A 21,434-nucleotide genomic window follows, 5' to 3' on the forward strand; every position below is an offset into this window, starting at 1 on the left:
TGGGTTGGGAATAAATGTAGAAGCAGGGATAGATGCTGGAAAACAAATTAGACGGCTGATATAATTATCCCCATGAGTCATGGTTTATTTGGGACAGAGTGAAGCACCATGTTGGGGATGGAAAGTGGTTGGATCCTTGATATGTTTTAAAAATAGAACTGAGAGTATTTCCTGAAATCTAGGGTATTAGTGTGAGGGAAAGAGAGGTATTGGGAGTGACTCCAGCATTTTTGGCTTTAATGGATTTCAGTTCTGGATATACTGCAGTTGAGAAGCCAAGTGGGTATTGAGTGTCAAGTAGCACATTGATTAAGATTCAGTTAGAGAACCCAAACCAGTAAGAATGGTATGGAAGAAGGGGTTTATTATAGATATTAGACTTCCAAAATTATTGGAACTGATGAAGAATTTTTTTAGGAAAGCTGTACTGTTTGTATCTGGTGGTGGTCCTGAAATCACTCTTCCAAAACAAGGTGGGCAGTTGGGGAGAAAACAGTGAAACAGATTTAGCAGTACAGAGCAAACCCTAAAACAGTATGAACAATCTAGAATGACAAAATGGAACCTGTGAGAACAAACTGGAACATAGGTCTCTCTCTCACTCCCTCTTATCCTGATGAGGATTGGCTTGGAGAAGAAACTGGAGGGACTTCTGGGTGGCTCAGTCAGTTAAGCGTCCAACTCTGGCTCAGGTCATGATCTCATGGTTCGTGATTTTGAGCCTGCGTCGGGCTCTGTGCTGACAGCTCAGAGCCTGGACCCTGCTTCGGATTCTGTGTCTCCCTCTCTCTGCCTCTCCCCTTCTTGTTCTCAATCTCTCTCTCTCTCTCTCTCTCTCTCTCTCTCTCTCTCTCTCTCTTTATTTCAAAGATAAATAAACATGAAAAAGAAGAAAAGGAAGAAGAGGAAGGATAAGGAGAGAAGAAGAAAAGAAGAAGAAGAGGAGGAGGAGGAGGGGGAGGAGGAAGGAGAAAAGAAAGAGAAGGAGAAGAAGAAGAAGAAACTGGATCACTGTGCTACAGAGAACATGGTGTGTTTGGTCCCAAACCAGACAAGTTGAAAAGAGAAAATGTAATAGCAGCCAGAAAAGATGGATATTGTGACCTTCCCCATTAACAAAGGGAGCCAGATCAGTGAAAATGTGTGTGAGCAACACCAGGCCTGCTGAATGGCCATTGCTTTACCTCCAAATCTCATTTCCACCTCTGTGGTCAACCCTAACTTGGAAATATTAACCCAGATAAGCCAGGTTGACAGAATACGAAACTACCACATCAAGGCAGTTACAGAGTGTGTGTAGAATGCAGGAAGGAGAAAGGGGCTTAAAGTATACACCTGGATTTATTCCTTTAGCGGTAATACCCAAAGTGATCGGATAACATCACCTGAAACGTGTTGCTGGAAAGTAGAAAAGTGTCTAAGAATGAAGCCCCAGAGCACTCTAATTTTTTGATATTAAGGATATGAGGAAGAACTTGCCAAGGACTCGAGTAGTAACAGAGTATAGGATGAAAATCTTATAAGGATTGGATCCAAAAAGTCAAGTGAAAACAGGGTGATTCAAGAAGGGAAAATGATTGTTTCTCCTCCCCTGCCCCCACCATTATTGAAATCCCCCATTGGGAAAATGGACCTTGGAGTTTCATTCAAATTGTTTCCCCAGACATAATAAACAGAAGACAGTACCAGTTTTTTTCTATGTCATTAGATGACAGAATCACTTGAAATACATATTTCCTTTTCTAAATGAGAAAAATGTTTATTAAGAAAACAACAATTTAACAGCTCTCCCTTATGAGAATTTTATGGACTAGAGCACAGTCTGAAGACAATTACAGTTTCAGTCATAAACACACTACGTAGGGTGTCGCGACCGGCGCAACAATCACCGAGGTCAGGGTCCTGAGGGTAGGGGAATGCAAGAAAAAAGAGAGAAGAGAAAGTTTGGGAATAGGAGGGTCCCCTGGGTTGATGGCCCAAGTGACGGCTTTATTGTTGCTGTACACAATCTTTTATAATAGAAGACTTTTATGGATCAGGTCATTCTAAGAATAAACAGGTTTCACATGATCACTGCCAGCCAAAACATTTAGTTCTGTATACCTTGTGAACTTTGTGAACGGGTCACAAGACCTTGATTATAGATTGCTAGCAAAACACAGTTCCCATGTTTGTTTCTATCTGACTCGGGGTAGAAAAAGGGAGGTAGCATTACTGCCAACACCTGCAGACCACAGGCTTCAGGAATGAACTCTCTCAGCCTTGACAAGGCTTTCGTATGCCCTTGAAAGTGGGGGAATGGGAGGGGGAACCACCGGCTTGGCTTGAGTCAACAGGGAACGTTGCTCGACCCGGTCTCAGCCTGGCACCGGGGCCCGGCCCCCCACAGTAGGGTGCTTATTTTATAACCAGAAGGTTGCTGAAGTTTGTGACATGCTGACATAAATATGTTATGAAAATTATAATGTTTGGTGGTAATTGTGATTAAACTCTTGGACAGCAGCTCCTCCAAAGAATGCAGCAATCATGTAGCCTCCTATCAGCAAATTGGTAGACGTAATCATCTTTTATCATTACAGATAGCTTATGTTCCTTTTTTTAAAATTTTTTTAAGTGTATTTATTTTTTTTTTTTAATTTTTTTTTTTTTCAACGTTTATTTATTTTTGGGACAGAGAGAGACAGAGCATGAACGGGGGAGGGGCAGAGAGAGAGGGAGACACAGAATCGGAAACAGGCTCCAGGCTCTGAGCCATCAGCCCAGAGCCTGACGCGGGGCTCGAACTCACAGACGGCGAGATCGTGACCTGGCCGAAGTCGGACGCTTAACCAACTGCGCCACCCAGGCGCCCCATAAGTGTATTTATTTTTGAGAGAGAGAGAGAGAGAGAGAGAGAGAGAGAGAGAGAGAGAGAACGAGTGGGGGAGGGGCACAGAGAGAGGAAGACACAGAATCTGAAGCAGGCTCCAGGCTCTAAGCTGTCAGCACAGAGCCTGATGCGGGGTTCCAACTCACTAACTGTTAGATCATGACCTGAGCCGAAGTGAGACCCTTAACCAACTGAGCCACCCAGGCACCCCATGATAACTTATATTCCTAAAGGAAGCCAATGAGAAAAGTCTTTCCTGTATTTTCTTCAGTCTGATAGTCAGATACCCCTTGTGTTCTACCATATTGTTTATGAAATTTTTTAACATCCCGTAAGATTAAGTACAACACAGCCCCATTGTCTAGAATGCCAAACCTGGAAATACTTTGATCCATTTTAAATATGTTCAAACCATATTCTTAGTTAAGGATCTACATGTTACAATGTGAAGAAATGGAGAATTGCTGCAGAATGATTTTAATTCTTTCTCTGTAACGGCCTCTCTTGCCTGGCCTATAGACTGTGGCATTTTATCAACATGATTAGTACAGCCCAAGCATCTTTCTTCGCTTTAACGGTGGTTAGCAGTTTTGTGTATGCACCCTAATCTGCAATCATACAGGGAATTGTGCCTCTAACAGGTAAGTATCCTTGATCCCCTTTGGCCACAAAGCCCTTTAAGGTCTAAGCTAAAATCCAAACAGATGGAATCTGTTTGTTGATATTTTGCAAGAATCATCATTAAATATATCCTTAGTACTGATTGCGATCTGAGTTTATTGCTGTGTTTATGTTTTTAATTGTGGTTTATATACACAATGGAGTACTACAGGGCAATGAGAAAGAACGAAATATGGCCCTTTGTAGCAACGTGGATGGAACTGGAGAGTGTGATGCTAAGTGAAATAAGCCATACAGGGAAAGACAGATACCATATGGTTTCACTCTTACATGGATCCTGAGAAACTTAACAGAAACCCATGGGGGAGGGGAAGGAAAAAAAGAAAAAAAAGAGGTTAGAGTGGGAGAGAGAGCCAAAGCATAAGAGACTCTTAAAAACTGAAGCATAAGAGACTCTTAAAAACTGAGAACAAACTGAGAGTTGATGGGGGGGGGGGGGGTGTGGAGGGAGAGAAGGGTAGGTGACGGGCATTGAAGAGGGCATCTTTTGGGATGAGCACTGGGTGTTGTATGGAAACTAATTTGACAATAAATTTCATATAATAAAAATAAATAAATAAATAAATAAAGTGACATAAAGTGGCAAAAAAAAAAGCTTCTTCAAAATTATCTTCATCTTCTGGAGCCCCAATATCATTTCTTACAATCCTTTGTATAATCAAATCGCTGAGGTTCTTTTTCTTTACACATTTTAGATGTTAATCCATTTCTTCCACAGTTCCACTGTGCTAAATATTTAGCTATGATCACAGTCAATGGAGTGTGGCTATGGGCCTTTTTTTCCCCATATGATCCAAACCATAAGACTATATAGATGTTCTCTCAGCTCAGGAAGTGGTTTATCTAGTTGTGGATCTTCTAATACATTATCTGGGTAAAATTCTATTGCTGGATGTTCTTTTATAATGACTATCCCATAGCCAACCATCTGTATATAGCCTACAGATTAAAAGAGGAACATGGGAATTCCAGAAGTTTTCAGCTAAATGTAGTAATGTACCTTCAGGGAGCCTACTTGCAACCACAGTAGAAAACCTACAGAAAAAAAAAAAAAAAAAAAAAAAAAAAAAAAGGCCATTGCTTCAGAAGGTTTTCTGAACTCTCTTCCAGAAACTAAATAGATACATTGTTATTTAATGCTTACAAGAATCTGCAACTTGAGCTTGGTTCTTGCTGACACTGCTATCTTATAGGAAAAAGTAATGTTTTCAATATCTTCTCTGTAGATCTGATTTCCAGCAATAATGGTAAATGAATCGATACCTGGTAGTTCCAAGCTTTAAGAATTTCAGGTCCTGTGGCTGTTGGATCTATTAGGTAAACATAAGCAGATTCTAAAATCTCTTGCCCACGATTGATTACTACACAACTTCAGCTGCCCAGCCCCCAGAGAACAGCCAGCCTGCAAAGTACCACCATCACCTCCTGAAGTAATTTTTTTTGTTTCTGTTTTTTTTTTTAATAGGTTCCACGTGGAAGTATTTTTTTAAATCAGAAACCTTTCTGTCTCTTTTTTTCCAGCATTATTGAGATATAATTGACATATAACTTTGTGTAAGTGTAAGGTGTAGAACATGATGATTTGATACATTAAGTACATTTTTTTAAACCACAGTTTTTTTTTAATTTTTTAAAATTTTATTTTTTTTAATTTACATCCAAATTAGTGAGCATCTAGTGCAACAATGATTTCACAAGTAGATTCCTTAATGCCCCTTACCCATTTAGCCCATCTCCCCTCCCACAACCCCTCCAGTAACCCTCTGGTTTGTTCTCCATATTGAAGAGTCTCTTATGTTTTGTCCCCCTCCCTGTTTTTATAGTATTTTTGTTTCCCTTCCCTTATGTGCATCTGTTTTGTCTCTTAAAGTCCTCACATGAGTGAAGTCATATGACACTTGTCTTTCTCTAATTTCACTTAGCATAATATCCTCCAGTTCCATCCACATAGTTGCAAATAGCAAGGTTTCATTCTTTTTTATTGCCGACTAATACTCCATTGTATGTGTGTATATATATATATATATATATATATATATATATATATATATACACACACACACACACACCACGTCTTCTTTAACCATTCATTCATCGATGAGCATTTGGGCTCTTTCCATACTCTGGCTATTGTTGATAGTGCTGCTATAAACATGGGGGTGCATGTGTCCCTTCGAAACAGAACACCTGTATCCCGTGGATAAATGCCTAGTAGTGCAATTTCTGGGTCGTAGGGCAGTTCTATTTTTAGTTTTTTGAGGAACCTCCATACTGTTTTCCAGAGTGGCTGCACCAGCTTGCATTCCCGCATTAAAGATATTTTTAATATGCTTTAATATAGTGCAGGGATGAAGTTTAATATGAAACTGAAATTTCACCATGAACATTTTCTGGCCATATGTTGTCCATTTCATTGATATAGAGTGTTACCTTGGTGTTCTTGTTTAGTCAAATCTACGGGTGAGAGGAAGTGTACAAGGGAGTGAGAATAAACTACTTATCTGGAGCAAAAAAAAAAAAAAAAAACCCTACAACTCTTGAGTTCAGATTTCATTTTAGGTCAGTTTTATACTAGTAAGTGAAGACCTCAGTATAAATTATATAAATGGTATAAACTACGAAGAATTTTTAACCTATCTGTCTTGTAGTCATTTTATCAGTTGCTCTTCTACAGAGCCGGTGCTACAGTGTTTATTTCCAGCTCTCTAGTAGGGTCATTTAGCCTCTCTTTACCTTTAAAAATAGGGCTAAGTTGTTTGATTTACCTCAATGAGATGATATACTGCTGATGAGATAACATTTGTGAAACCAGTTGACTGCCTCACAAAATAATTGCCACTGTGATTTCAAAACCACCAACTAGATTGTTTTCCTATCTGAAAAATAAACCCCTGAAATTAGATGATTCCTGCAGCTTTACATGGGTTTGGAATGAAGGGAGATTCTTTTCTGCAAGAAAGAATGTATGGTTGCCAAAGGTGGCCTGTCTGTCTCAGAGAAATCTTGAATGATTACATAATGTGTTCATGCATGTGCATTGGGAATGTACATCTCTGAAAGATGCAGACGAAGCCCTCAAAGACAGACTCTGGTTCCTGGGAAAGCATCTATCTTCCTTGTGGACTGTTTTGTGGCATTACTATTTTGTAAATTTTGCAGATTGTAAACCCAGATTATAAAATGGGAGACATTTTAGTCGACTTTATTTACCACTGACAACCCAGTTCTCAAAATTGTGCCCACTCTTCCTCCACATTTTACTAGCATGTCTAGTCTCTTTATCCTCTTCAATCTGCTTTATTTCAAACTGCTGCTATCCTCTCACTTTGAATGTTGTGATGATCTCCTTCCTGTTCTTGCTTTCATTATTCTATTTCTCCCTTACTTTTTTCATATTCATGGCATATGTTCACCTTTGATCTGGTCTCCATTCTGTCGAACCTATGCTCTGCTACTTTCATGAATAGAGTTCTTGTTTTAGTTATTCTGAAAAACAAACAGCTTTCTGAAAATATGGTGTGTTTTATACTTTAGCCTTTGCACATGTAATTTCTGTCTGAAATGCCCTTCTGTGGGAGCTGCAGTATGATGTGGTGATTGGTAGTTGCCATAAGGATTGGTGGCTGGTGTAAAGATTTTGGATGCTGGATGCTTGTGTTCAAGTCCTGTATCTTCCTTATTTACCTATATGACTTTGGGCAGTGTTTTTGAACTCTTTTTCCTTACTTCCTCGTCCTGAAAATGGAGATGATATCCCATCATCATCATCTGTCTTGAGAGTTTTTGTGAGGCACAAATGAGGTAATTAATGCATGAAAAGCACTTAGCACTATGCCATGAACACAGTTGACAACTGATACTATTATGTTGTTGTTGTTGTTAATATATTTTGGCCAATTCCAGTTTATCTCCTGTTTAAGTTCCAATTTTCTTTCTCCCTTTCATTCTTTCATTCTTTTTCTCTTTTTCTTTCTTTCTTTCTTTCTTTCTTTCTTTCTTTCTTTCTTTCTTTCTTTCTTTCTTTCTTTCCTGTTGTTTTTATTAAAACTTTTCACCACGTTCTTTTCAATACTGTCAAAGGAATTAATCACTTTTGTGTGTGTGTGCCAATCTTCTGTATTCTATAGATGATCTTATAATGTAGAATTTACGTATTATTGGTATTCTAAATCTGTCTTACTCATTGGACTATGAGTCTTTCTTGATGTTAGCACCTAGGTTCTATTTCTTTTTCTTTTTTTTAAATTTCTTTTTTAAATTTCTTTTTCTATTTTCTATTTTTCCCACTTTTTATTATAGAATCTATCATAAGACAGATGCTTAATAAATAAATTGAATATATGAATGAGGAGTAGAGTCAAAAGGAGTGTGTCAGAAAATACCCCTGGGAGGTCCAGTAGATATTACTGCTCTCTAATTTTGAAAAACATGTGACCCCTAGGGCTTGATAGAATTTTTTTCCTCAAACATATGAACGCTCTCTTTCCTAGTATTATGAAATGAATACTTAGTAGAGAAGAGCCCTTTTCCTTTCAGTTATAACTTTGAAGAAATTCTTCTCTTGATTCCAACTAACTGACTTCTTCATTGACCCAAAAAGGTAAAATGATTTGTTCAGCAGAAAGTCCCAGATGGCTTCAGGCAGTTTTAGTTCAGCACACTTACGGGAGCTCAATAGGAGAGATTTATACTGACATATGTCAGATTTTCTGCACTGTTCTTGGAGCTACAATTTTGGAAGCAACATTAATTAATATTCAGCAATACTTCCTGAACCATATTAATTTCACAAGTTGAGAATGGGAGAGAAAAGCTTTGGTTTTAATCTTTTTAACTCCTTGCTTAATTTAGACTGGAAATTAATAAATACAGATATTCATATTTCCATAGTTAGATCACAACACATATGTCTTTTTTAAAGTGACAGCATTAGTGGATCTTTAATATTACTATTTAAAAATTTTTAATCTTATCACATAATAAATTACATGAGTTAAGTAAAAGAATTATAAAAGACATCAGTTATTAGCTCTCAGAGCCATTTTCTCTACTGCTTTTTTTTGTTTTGTTTTGTGCATGTTAAAGGAAATTTTAAAAATCATCTCAGATGGTAAACAGTTTAATTGGGAATTTAGCTTCAAGCATTTGAGATAAAATCGAATTAGATTTCTTAGTATTTTGATATTTGTCTTTAGTGTATAAGTTTGACAAATCATTTTATTATTGTTTGCCTCAATTATATACATCACCTGGTACAAAGGTACCGCCTACATGAGTGATGCATATAAAATAACTCTTCTCTGATGGCTTCAACCAAATGCTTGCTTTTTTATGATCAGCTTTGATCAGCTTTAAAAAGGCTCTCTTTTTTTAATTGAAGTATAGTTGGAACATAATATTACGTTAATTTCAGGTGTACAACATGGTGATTCCACAAGTCTTACATTACATGCTATGCTTACCACAACTGTAGCTACCATCTGTCACCATACAATGCTATTACAATACCATTGAGTATATTCCCTATGCTGTATCCTTCATCCTCATGACTTATTCATTCCATAACTGGGGGCCTGTATCTCCCACTCCCCTTCACCCATTTGCCCATCTCCCTCTGGAAACCTTCAGTCTTTGTATTTATGGGTCTGTTTCTGCTAAACAAAAACTCTCTTAAATCAAGGACATATGGGGTTTGTTTTCAGCTTCCAGGTGGTTTAACCTCCACTCAGCTCAGTCAGTTACCCTTCATACTTTTATATAATTAATTTCAATGTGCCTTATCAAAATATATTGGTAAAACATAAAGAGAGGCAAGTAATACCTCAGTTTCTGGCCCAGACTGAGTATCAAACAGAGCCACAGGATATAGACCAGTTTTTTTTTTGTTTTTTTTTTTTTTTTTTTTTTTTAATGTTTATTTATTTTTGAGACACAGAGAAACAGAGCATGAACGGGAGAGGGTCAGAGAGAGAGGGAGAGACAGAATCCGAAGCAGGTTCCAGGCTCTGAGCTGTCAGCACAGAGCCCGACGCGGGGCTCGAACTCACAGACCGTGAGATCATGACCTGAGCTGAAGTCAGATGCTTAACCGACTGAGCCACCCAGGCGCCCCTAGACCAGTTTTATGTAAATGTCTAATGCCCTGAAGTGTTGTAATATGTGCTACATAGGGAAAGGATATTTGTTTCCTACCAGCAGGATGGTGGGCATACTGAGTTCTATATTCCAGAGTGGTGTTGAATTTATACTAATATATCTACTTTATCTTCCCAGATCTGTGTAATAATGATGAAATATAACTTTTAGTGTAAAACAATAAGTTCTCTCCAAAACCAAGGTCATGTTCTGTTGACCAAGTCAGGAATGTCATGCATATATGTACCCAACTGAATAAAAAGGGCATGCAATAAAAATTAAGCTTGTGCTCTCATCCATTTGCTCCATTCAGATTGCTTTATTTTTGATGTTCACTATGTGATTATTAGAGCAACTCTCTACATATCTCTCCACTCCGATTATCTATGATGTGCAGTACCCTGGTGTGCTCTCGTAATGCCCTGCCCTTATTAAACTCAGTAGATGTTTGCAGTCGAGACTAGGCCTTTCTTGTAGCCTGGCCCCTTTTCTGTATTGCTCCATCATATAATCTTGTTTTATTGTCTTTGTTACAATTCTCATTTTATATTTCATTTAACTGTTTATTTTTTGGCCTGCTTTTATTGTAAGGAGGGTACAGACTGCATTCATTTCAGTTTCTTCTGTATTCCTGGAGCCAAGAATGATAATTGGCACGTAATTAGCACTGAGTGTTTAACTTGGAATGATCCAACAATTATCTTGAGGAATAGGTTTTTCAAGTCACACAATAAATGGAAAAAACAGGATACAAATAAAACCAGTTCTTCTGTAGCCAGAGCCCATTATCGATATTTTATATGCCATGACCTCATGACTCAAGGTTATTGCTTTGCCCTCATCTTAATCACACCCTACAAATACTAAATTTTCTAGTCAGATTAGAACAAATTCAGCCTTCCATGGATGGGGAATTGCCAGAGGTTTTCATGTTTAAGGCAGACTCACATTCTTTGAGTAGATTTGCATCTGAGCAAGGAAGGCACATTCTCTTTGAACTCTGCTAATTTATAATTCAGATTAAATAGCTCCAGACTCATAGAAGGGCAACGATCTCTTCACTGACACACTAAATTGCTATGATCCTTGAATTCTTCTGGATTGGACTGAATTCAGCTATTGGAAAAATGACCTCAAACAAGTAGTTATTGAGCACTTTCAGTACTGGGTTTTTATTATTATTATTATTATAAGCTTAATATCTGCTTGAAATTTATAATGTTGTTAAAATAGTTAACACAAGGGTAACCTGAATTACTAAAGGCTAGTCTGTAGAATTCAAAATTCTTTTGACCTGATATAACCTGCAGATAACATCTGGAGAAGTGAGTTATTCTTTCATGCATGCATACATGCCAGTATTTATTAAGGGCACACGCTTTTTAGGCATTGCTTCAGCACTGGGAAAAAACTACATTTCAAAATAAATGTTAATTATTAATATGATACATTAATTACATTGATCAAGCAATCAGTCCCTGCTCCACAAGGGAAGAAAACAAACACATGATTTATTTGTTGTTTTTATTTTGCAAAGTTTCAAGATAGGATGTTTCTGTTATTCAATACATTGATTTTACCGATAATTAGCCTTACAACACTATTAGAAAAACTGCCAGTCCTTGTATGCTCCAGTTTGTTGATTTGCAAATTGATTAAGTGCAAAGAGAGGCATAAATCAGAATGTCCATATCTGTTTTTTTTAGGTTCAGATATCCCATTGAGTTTACTAATACACATTTATGTTTAATGTAAGGTTCTCTACTTCATAGAATACATGATTGATGGATGACAGCTTGGATGACCGCTTAAGCACTTTTCGTATTATTTCATCTTACCCTCCATATTCAGTCTTCTGAAAATACTCATATATTTCTAGTTTGAACTCCAAATCTCATGGTGTTTCTTATTTCTGTTTTCCATACCCATACCCCAACAAGCCAGTTACCAAATATCAATTTTGGAAGTATATCTCAATTCCTTATTTTTTTCTCACCATTCTCACTTTGAATGCCCTAATTTCAACTGTAGTCACACTCTGCATCCACTGTTGTATTCTCCCAATATGCTCCCACATGAATTTTGAATTGCCTTCTTTAGAACAGAAGTCTAAAGTTTCTTGTTGGTGTATGTCATGTATTATGTAAACTCTTTTGCAGTGAGGCATCCAGGGCCTTTGTGTTCTGCCCCAATCTAATTTTGTAGTTTCATCTCCTATCCTTTTCTTCTAACTCCCTCACCATATAATCCCAGCCCCACCCTCACACACATTCTAGGCTTTTTTAAATGTGACACATATTTTCTTTAATGTGACATGCCATGGCATGCCATTCTTTCTTTGACCTGATATAACCTGCAGATAACATCTGGAGCAGTGAGTTGTTCTTTCATGCATGCATACATGCCAGTATGCATACATTCCTTCCAGACTTTATCTTCTTTATTTTTTTAATGTTTATTTATTTTTGAGAGAGAGAGAGAGAGAGAGAGAGAGAGAGAGAGAGAGAGAACACAAGCAGGGGAGGGGCAGAGAGAGAATGAGACACAGAATCTGAAGCAGGCTCCAGACTTTGAGCTGTCAGTACGGAGCCCAATGCGGGGCTTGAACTCACTAGCTGTGAGATCATGACCTGAGCCAAAGTTGGACACTTAACCAACTGAGCCACCTAGGCACCCCAGACTTTATCTTATTAATCTCCATGTATGCCTCAGGGCGCCTGGGTGGCTCAGTCAGTTGAGCATATAACTTGTGCTCAGGTCATGATCTCATGGTTCATGAGTTCAAGCCTCCTGTCGGGCTCTGTGCTGAAAGCTCAGAACCTGGAGCCTGCTTCAGATTCTGTGTCACTGTCTCTCTGTTTCTGCCCTTCCCCTACTCGTACTCTGTCTCTCTGTTTCTCAAAAATAAAAACATTTAAAAATTTTTAAAAATAATAAATATTAAAAAGTTAAAAAAAATCTCCATGTATGCTTTAAGAACAAGCTCTCATTCTGCTTCCTTCTACTACTTGGTATAAACTCCATGGGGAAAGGCTTCTTATGCCACTGTGTGCTTAACCTATAATGACATTGTCCAGGCTCTATTATAAGGGTTTCTTTCCCTTTGTTTCTCTCAGTAGTCTGAAAGCTCCTTAAAGGTGTACACCAGGAGTTGGTGTGCTCTTGCGATTCCACAAAAATGGAAGAGAAGGCCTAGGCTATATAAAATACTCCGTAAACATCAAATGAACAAAATAGATTCATTCTTCATTCTCACTCTCCTTCAAATATCCACCATCTCCATAAATTCAATTTATGATTGATTTTAATGTAATCTATTGAGAAAGAGATTACAGCTCTCATTTTTCATACCTAACATCATCTCCTCAGCTTTATTAATGTTTCAAAGAGCAAATCTTCATTGTGGGAACACTTTTACTACAGAAAGATCTAAGTCTAAAGCAACTCAGAAATTTAACTTTGTAACAGACATCGTTGTTTCTTAAAAAAATTACTGTTCTGGAATAAGTCATTGCAAGGAGAAAAAAAAAAATTCTCTGTGCTGGAAAGAGGAAGAAAATCTGGCTTTTGGGAAGGTATTGTGAATCAGGTTAACAAAGAGTCACATTATGTGCCATAAAGGTTTTATGTGCTGTAAAATGTGAAGAGTAATTCAAAGTTGTGAATTGACAGACACAATCCTAAGGAAACCCAGAGCAGTTTTGAGCTCTAGCCATAACTATAAATGCACATGCTGCTCAGAGTTTCTGTGCATGTATTTTAAAAGATATGTCTAGTTACTAAGTGGTTTGGACATCCTGGGCGTATAGTGTTTGGATATTTGAGGCATGAAGCAATTGCTCACTCATCATCCTAGACAATAGTTTTTTTTTTTAATTTTATTTTTAGTTTCTCACATAAAAATAGAAGTTTATTATCCACTCATATGCATTTCCTCATTATCTTCCCATCAAAAGAAAAAAATTTAAATGAAAATACCTTCACTATTAAAGAAGGCTCTTGAAAAATGAGTTCCCATCGTTGTTGAGAAGCAGTTCTCCAAGACATTTATACACGCTTTGTGACAGAGTTGGTTCCCAAGGATATTTGCATAGCAGACTAGAGCTAGTTTCTCCCTCTGGGTCAGAAAGCAGATGTGTTTCCTCACCAGGATGATAAAGATACTCCCTTCCTGCCAGGAAAAGGTTGGTCAGATTTTTCTTTATGAAATTGAAGGTTTTCTAAGCTTAGGATCTTCAGCTGTGCCATAGATCCACTGTGTGTACATTATTCACCAGGACCTGCTTCCTATCTTCCCCCAAGGGACTTGGGGACAAGGGAAACTGATAGAAACACAGAACTGCCGGCTGCATAGTAGATATTAAACTGCAGGAATCCAATTAACTCACTGTTTCCTTACTGGGCATAATGCATGAACATGTGATCAAGGTCAAGGCCGATCCCACAGCTGCAGTTGGTACTGCTGCTTGACCACTAGACAACTTGGCTTTCCTGGCTTCATTTCCTGATTCTCTACCTCACAGTCTATGCTGTAGTTTGTAGTTCCCCAAACATGCTGTTCTGCTTCTGTGCTTTTTTCCTGCCCTTATATCTGCTTGGCCCTGGTTATCTTCCTTGCACAGTAAATGTTATCTGATTGTCTTCTCTTCATGAGAATTTTCCAGACTTTTACAGGTACCAGACTTTATCTAAGTCATGTGCTTCTATTATATCTTTTAGCAGGTCTCCATTTTATGTATTATCGTTTTATTTTTCATTATTTACTTTTGTGCAAGATGCATATAGCAAAACTGTTTGGTAACTGTTATGTGCCAATCGGTAATAGATACTAGATGGAGATAGGTTGATAAACATAAATGGATCCTGATTTCTAGGAACTGACAAAGAATTGGGAAAGATGTACATCATATATATATAGGGGTATACAACAAGGAGACCAGACAATACAAGGTCCACTCTTGGAAGCCTTCTCTGTGGAAAAGATGCTTCAGTTGAGGCCTGAAGGGAAAGTGGAAGTAGTTCACAAAAAGACTGGATAGGTATTATATATGACATCTGACCAGCACTCAGTGAATTTAAGGAAGGAAACAAATCAACAAATCAATTTTTCCTGAAATTTTAATATGTTCTCTTCGAATACCTGACACTTTTTGAAAATAAAATTTTTTAAGGCTTACTTCCTAAAAGTGATTTAAAAACTGTATCCTTTTAAAACAAATAGCTTCAAGTTCTGTACTGGTTGTGTCTGCGTGCCACTTTCTTCCTTCTAGGACACTGGCTATTAAACCTAAAAGGATATATGGTATGTTGGGACCCTGTTAGTAAACCTCACATATTGGATGTGGTGTAGAAAAAAAAAAAAATGGGCCTGATATTTTCCTGTTTGGAAAATAAACAGAACTGGGGCACCTGGGTATCTCAGTCAGTTGTGTCCAGCTCTTCATTTCAGTTCAGGTTATGATCTTACAGTTCATGAGATCAAGCTCCGCATCAGCTCTTCATGACAATGTGAAGCCTGCTTAGGATTCTCTCTTTCATCCTCTCTTTCTGCCCCTTTCCTGCTGTCTCCCTATCAAAATACAGAAATAAAAATTTTTAAAAATAAACAAAATTACCTATTCTTATAAAGACAAAATACATTTTCCTCCATTGGCATTTGGCAAGAAAGCACCTATGGTATCTCCTTATTGGACCCAAAGAACTTGAACTACCTACCTATCCACATACAAGACAGATCATCTTGTTATCATCTGAAATAGTTTTTTGAAAATGTTTCCATTGACAGGTATATCTATTATGCCAGTCTGTTGAAGAAAATTGAATCAATGCTGTTTAAGAGAGGTAAGTTGCAACACTACTTGAGGAATTATCCAGCCTAGTGTCTAAATATTTTTATTCAGTTATAACATGGCCTATGTCCACCAGTTTTTAAACCATCAGTTCCGAGAAAGTATATAATATACTAGTGTCAAAAAGGAAAATGATGAATTTTATTACCCACATTTGCAAAAATGACCTGGAACTGTGTTCGTGTTACATCAAGATCTTGTGCCGTGTATGATGAAAATCGTTTTGGGAATGAAATAAATAACCAGATCAAGGAACTGTGATGTACTTGCTAATTTTAATTCCACAACAATGATTTTTACTGCATTTCACTTTGCAATTAGATAGTCTTTGTTGCAGACAAAGATCTGTACCATAGGCCTTTGACTTGAAAAATTACCGATCTCTTTTTGCGGTTTTCTTCAGCATATCTAATTCATTCAATGTAACGTGACTATAAGCACAGAAAAAAATTACAGTTGCTAAACTTTCAATTCCTCAGAATCAGTCAACTTGAAAAATCAATGTATCTTTCCTACATTAGCATATTCTACATTAAAGGAATATAAAGCAACATTAAAAATTAAATGACTGTGCATCTATAGAAATGATAATATAGTTTTTATCCTTTCTCTTATTGATGTGATTTGTTTTGTTGATTGCTTTACAAATACTGAATCCCCCTTGCATCCCGGAATCAATCCCATTTGATCGTGGTATATGATTTTGTTAATGTATTGTTGGATTCAGTTTGCCAATATTTTGTTGAGGATTTTTGCATCTATATTCATAAGAGATATTGGCCTATAGTTTTCTTTTCTTTTCTTTCTTTCTTTTTTTTTTTTTTTTTTTTTTTTTTGTGTGTGTGTGTGTGTGTGTCTATCTGGATTTGGTACCAGAGTGATAGTGGCTTCATAGAATGAATGTAGAAGTATTCCCACTCTTCTATTTTTTGGAAATTTTGAGAAAAATAGGTATTATCTTTTCTTTAAATGTTTGATAAAATTTGCCTGGGAAGCCATTTGAACCTTTGATAAAGTGCAGCATTCAGTTATGATAAAAATCATCTACAAAGTAGGTTTGGAGGGAACATTCTCTTTTTTATTTTTTTATTTTTTATTTTTTTTTAAATTTTTTTTTCAACGTTTATTTATTTTTGGGACAGAGAGAGACAGAGCATGAATGGGGGAGGGGCAGAGAGAGAGGGAGACACAGAATCGGAAACAGGCTCCAGGCTCTGAGCCATCAGCCCAGAGCCTGACGCGGGGCTCGAACTCACGGACTGCGAGATCGTGACCTGGCTGAAGTCGGACGCTTAACCGACTGCACCACCCAGGTGCCCCTGGAGGGAACATTCTTTAACCTAATAAAGGCCTTATATGAAAAGCCCACAGCCAACATCATGCTCAATGGTGAAAAACTAAGAGCTTTTCCTCTAAGGTCAAGAACAAGACAAGGATGTCCATTCTCATCACTTTTATTCAACATAGTATTTAAAGTCCTAGCCATAGCAATTATACAACATAAGAAATAAAAAGTAAAATCCAATCCAAATTGGATTGATAGAACTGATAGAACTGATAGAACTGATAAATGAATTCAATAAAGTTGCAGGTTACAAAATCAATGTATAGAAATCTGTTGTATTCCTACACACTAATAATGAACCAGCAGAAAGAGAAATTAAGACAACAATCCCACTTACAGTTGCACCAAAAATAACAAAATATATAGGAATAAATTTAACCAAAAAGATAAAAGACCTGTATTCTGAAAACTAAAACACTAATGAAAGAAATTCAAGATGATGGAAAGAAGTTGAAAGACAATCTGTGCTCATGGGTTGGAAGAGAAAATATTGTTAAAATGTCTATACTACCCAGAGCAATCTACATATTTAATGCAATCTCTATCAAAATACCAACAGCGTTTGTTTTTTTTTTTTACACATAACTGGAACAAACAATATTAAAATTTGTATAGAACCACAAAAGACCTCATGTAGTCAAAACAATCTTGAAGAAGAAAAACAATTGGAGGTAACAGAATTCCAGATTTCAAATTATATTACAAAGCGGTAGTAATTAACAGTGTGGAACTGGCACAAAAATAAACAACATAGATGCATGGGATAGAATAGAAAGCCCAGAAACAAACCCACAATTATATGGTCAATTTATCTTTGACAAATGAGGTGTGAATATACAATGGGAAAAAGGCACTGTCTTCAACAAATGGTGTTGGGGAAACTGGGAAGCTACACATAAAAGAATGAAACTGGACCACTTCCTTTCACCATATACTAAGATAAACTGAAGTGAATTAAAAACCTAAATGTGAGACCTGAAACCATAAGAAGTCTCAGAACAGACTGACATCAGCCATAGTAACATTTTTCTAGATATATCTCCTGAAGCAAGGGAAATAAAAGCAAAAATAAACTATTGAGACCACATCAAAATAAAGTTTCTACACATTGAAGGAAACAATCAACAAAACTTAAAAGCAGTCTGCAGAATGGGAGAAGCTATTTGCAAATGACATATTCAATAAAAGGCCAGTATCCAAAATATATGAAGAACTGATACAATTCAACACCCAAATAGTATAATCCAATTAAAAAAGTGGGCAAAAGGGGCGCCTGGGTGGCGCAGTCGGTTAAGCGTCCGACTTCAGCCAGGTCACGATCTCGCGGTCCGTGAGTTTGAGCCCCGCGTCAGGCTCTGGGCTGATGGCTCAGAGCCTGGAGCCTGTTTCTGATTCTGTGTCTCCCTCTCTCTCTGCCCCTCCCCCGTTCATGCTCTGTCTCTCTCTGTCCCAAAAAAAATAAATAAACGTTAAAAAAAAAAAAAAATTTAAAAAAGTGGGCAAAAGACATGAACAGACATTTCTCCAAAGAAGACATATAGATAGCCAACAACACATGAAAAAATGCTCAGCATCATTCATCACCAGGGAAATGCAAATCAAAACTATAAGGAGATCACCACACATCTGTCAAAATGGCTAAAATCAAAAACACAAGAAGCAGCAAGTGCTGGTGAGGATGTGGGGAAAAAAGCACTCTCCTGCAATGCTGGTGGGAATGCAAGCTAATGCAGCCACTGTGGAAAACAGTATGTAGTGCCTCAAAAAATTAAAAATATACTACCTTACAATACAATAATTGCACTGCTGGATATATACCAAAAAATCAAAAACAAAAACACTAATTCAAAGGGATACATGCACCCCTGTGTTTATTGCAGCATTATTTATGATAGCCAAACTATGGAAGAAGCTCCAGTGTCTATGGATAGATGAATGGATAAAGAAGAGGTATATATATATATTCCGTATATATATATGGTGTGTGTATGTGTGTGAAATCTTGCCGTTAGCAACAACATGGATGGAGACGGAGGATGTAATTCTGAGTGAAATAAGTCAGAGAAAAAGACAAATGCCATATAATTTCACTCACGTGGAATTTAAGAAACAAATGAGCAAAGAAAAAAAGAGACAAACCAAGAGACAAAGTCTTAACTATAAAGAACAAACTAATGGTTATAGAGGGGAGGGGTGTGGGAGATAGGGTGAAATAGGTGATGGGGATTAAAGAGTACACTCTTTAATGATGAAAAAATAAAAAAGAACAGTGATTACAGAAAAAAAATGATTCTAAATTTATGTGTTTCTGAATTTTGCTACTATGTGTAGTTTACATTTCTGCAGTCCAATGGACCTCTGTTGTCTGATCATTACAAAATAAATATTGAGAGCTAATTATGTAACAGTTACCATTCCTGGATGTGGGAATACAGAAGAAAACAAAAGCACAAGCTGTACCCTCAAAGAATTTACATTCTTATAGTACAGACAGACCAAAAAAATAAATTGAAAAGTTAAATGAACTGTAAAATGATAATTGTAACAAAAATAAAGAGAGTTATATGATAGAAATTAAAGGAAGTGTTGGCAGTGATGGGTAAGGTGATGAGGGAAAACATTCATAAGCAGATGCTTTCTGAGCTGAGAATCTAAATGAGGAGGATCCAGCAAATAAAATCAGTTTATGTTCTTTATCTATAAAATTGGAGTAATATCTACTTTATAAAGTTTTTATGAGAATTTTTAAAAAGCTCTATAGGTAAAGTGAATTGTCAAGTGCATGAGATCAGAGTAGTAACCTGGCTGAAATTGTGACCTTGCCTTCTTGAGATAACTCTGCTTTTCTGCAAATATAAGTAGTCACTACTTACATAATGAAACTGTTCTCATACCTTACACTGGCCTAGATCCTTTTTTAAAATGTTTATTTATTTATTTTAACAGAGAAAGAGCATAGGTGTGTGAACGGGGGAGGGCAGAGAGAGAGAGTGAGAGAGAGAGAATACCAAGTAGGCTCCAGTGTAGAGCCTGACACGACTCAATTGTATGACCGTGAGATCATGGCCTGAGTCAAAACCAAAAGTTGGACAGTCAACCAACTGAGCTACCCAGGTACCCCTGCTAGTCCTTTTAAACAGGATTTGTGTTATAGAGTTGTCCTTGTTTATTTGGACACTAGCTGTTTGCTATCATGTACCTGTGACTGGGTTTCTTAAAAAAAAAAAAAAAAAAAAAAAAAAAAGAGGGCAAACCAAAACTTCTAACTAACCTACCATTTCTTCCTTTTACTGTTTGTATCAAACATCTGGGTTTGCAAAAGACAGTCTATTATGCAGAGGCAGTGTATGTTTTAAGGTTATTTGAAGGCACAATAAGGGGTGGATAATTAGGAAGATGATGCTAATTGTCGGTGGGTATAGGGAAGTATTACAGATCAATGTTTTCAAACCTTTTTCACTGCAAGGCAAATACAAGAAATGATGAAATAATTTGTAAGCCACATGTATAAAAAGATTCTAATACCAGGCAAAATGTTTATGAGTTAATATTAGGAAAAGAATATAAATTTTTGGGTTACCACTATACCTAAGTTAGCATCCTGGTTTTTTTATGAATGAGTTTTGTGTCCATTGGCAGTTTGCTCAATCCCTAATTCCTTTCTTTAGGTGATACCCAGCTGACTCAAGATTGTTAGCTGTTTGTTTATTTTTCAGCTTTATTTAAATATAATTGAAAAAATTATATTTAAAGTATGGAGCATAGTGATTTTTTTATACATACACATTGTGAAAAGATTACCATCATCGAGTTAATTAGCACTTCCATCACCTCACAAGAGAGTGTTAGCTCTTAATAGTAATGTCAGAATATCCCTTTCATCCTTTCCCATTCTTTGTGATTTATATTGTCTTTTAGAAACTTAGGACCCAAGATATATGTATGATCCAACTATGCTGTCTTGCCTTCAGTAATAACCCTCACTCAGTGGATCAAAGGCCAAGGCCAGGAGTCTCGGCCTGTCTACCTTCTCAACCATCATTCCTCGATGATTGCAATTAAATCTAGGACAGTATTCCTCCATGTTACTTCTCTTTCTTTTGTAAAAACAAAACGTTGAGCACAATTCAGTTTCAAATCTCTACAGTTAGCTGAAAGATGTTTGCAGTAGATTTAACAATGTTTGATGTTCCAATGATCATAATTATTGTTTGCTTCTAAACAGTCTTTAATGTACACATTATTAAATCCCTGTTCTATTTTTAAGTGAGGGGAGCTTGTTAGTAAATATTTTCTATCAGTTGCAGAAGAGACAGGGTCTTCATGTATTCAACAAAAATTTTATTTCGCTAGGCTCAGTGTGAGTAAGGTACTCTTCTAGAGCTGGAAATGTAGCAGAGAAAAAGGCAGTATCTATTAAGTATGTGTGTGAATGTGTATGTATTATATACTTGTAATATTATCTATATATATTGATATAAATATATTGCATGTAATATACATCATGTAATATGTCATGATATATATAGTACATAGAATAATGTGTTTGCAAAGA

The 21,434-nt window shown here is 36.8% G+C and overlaps 1 pseudogene; it reads right to left on the minus strand.

Moving 5' to 3' along the window:
- Positions 1 to 2,484: 2,484 nt before the first annotated feature.
- Positions 2,485 to 20,963, minus strand: LOC112865611 (NEDD8-activating enzyme E1 regulatory subunit-like; annotated as a pseudogene).
- Between the last annotated feature and the right edge of the window lie 471 nt (positions 20,964 to 21,434).

This window comes from Puma concolor, chromosome D1, assembly GCF_028749965.1.
Source record: "Puma concolor isolate L17-30 chromosome D1, mPumCon1.1.hap2, whole genome shotgun sequence".
Taxonomy (NCBI): Eukaryota; Metazoa; Chordata; class Mammalia; order Carnivora; family Felidae; genus Puma; species Puma concolor.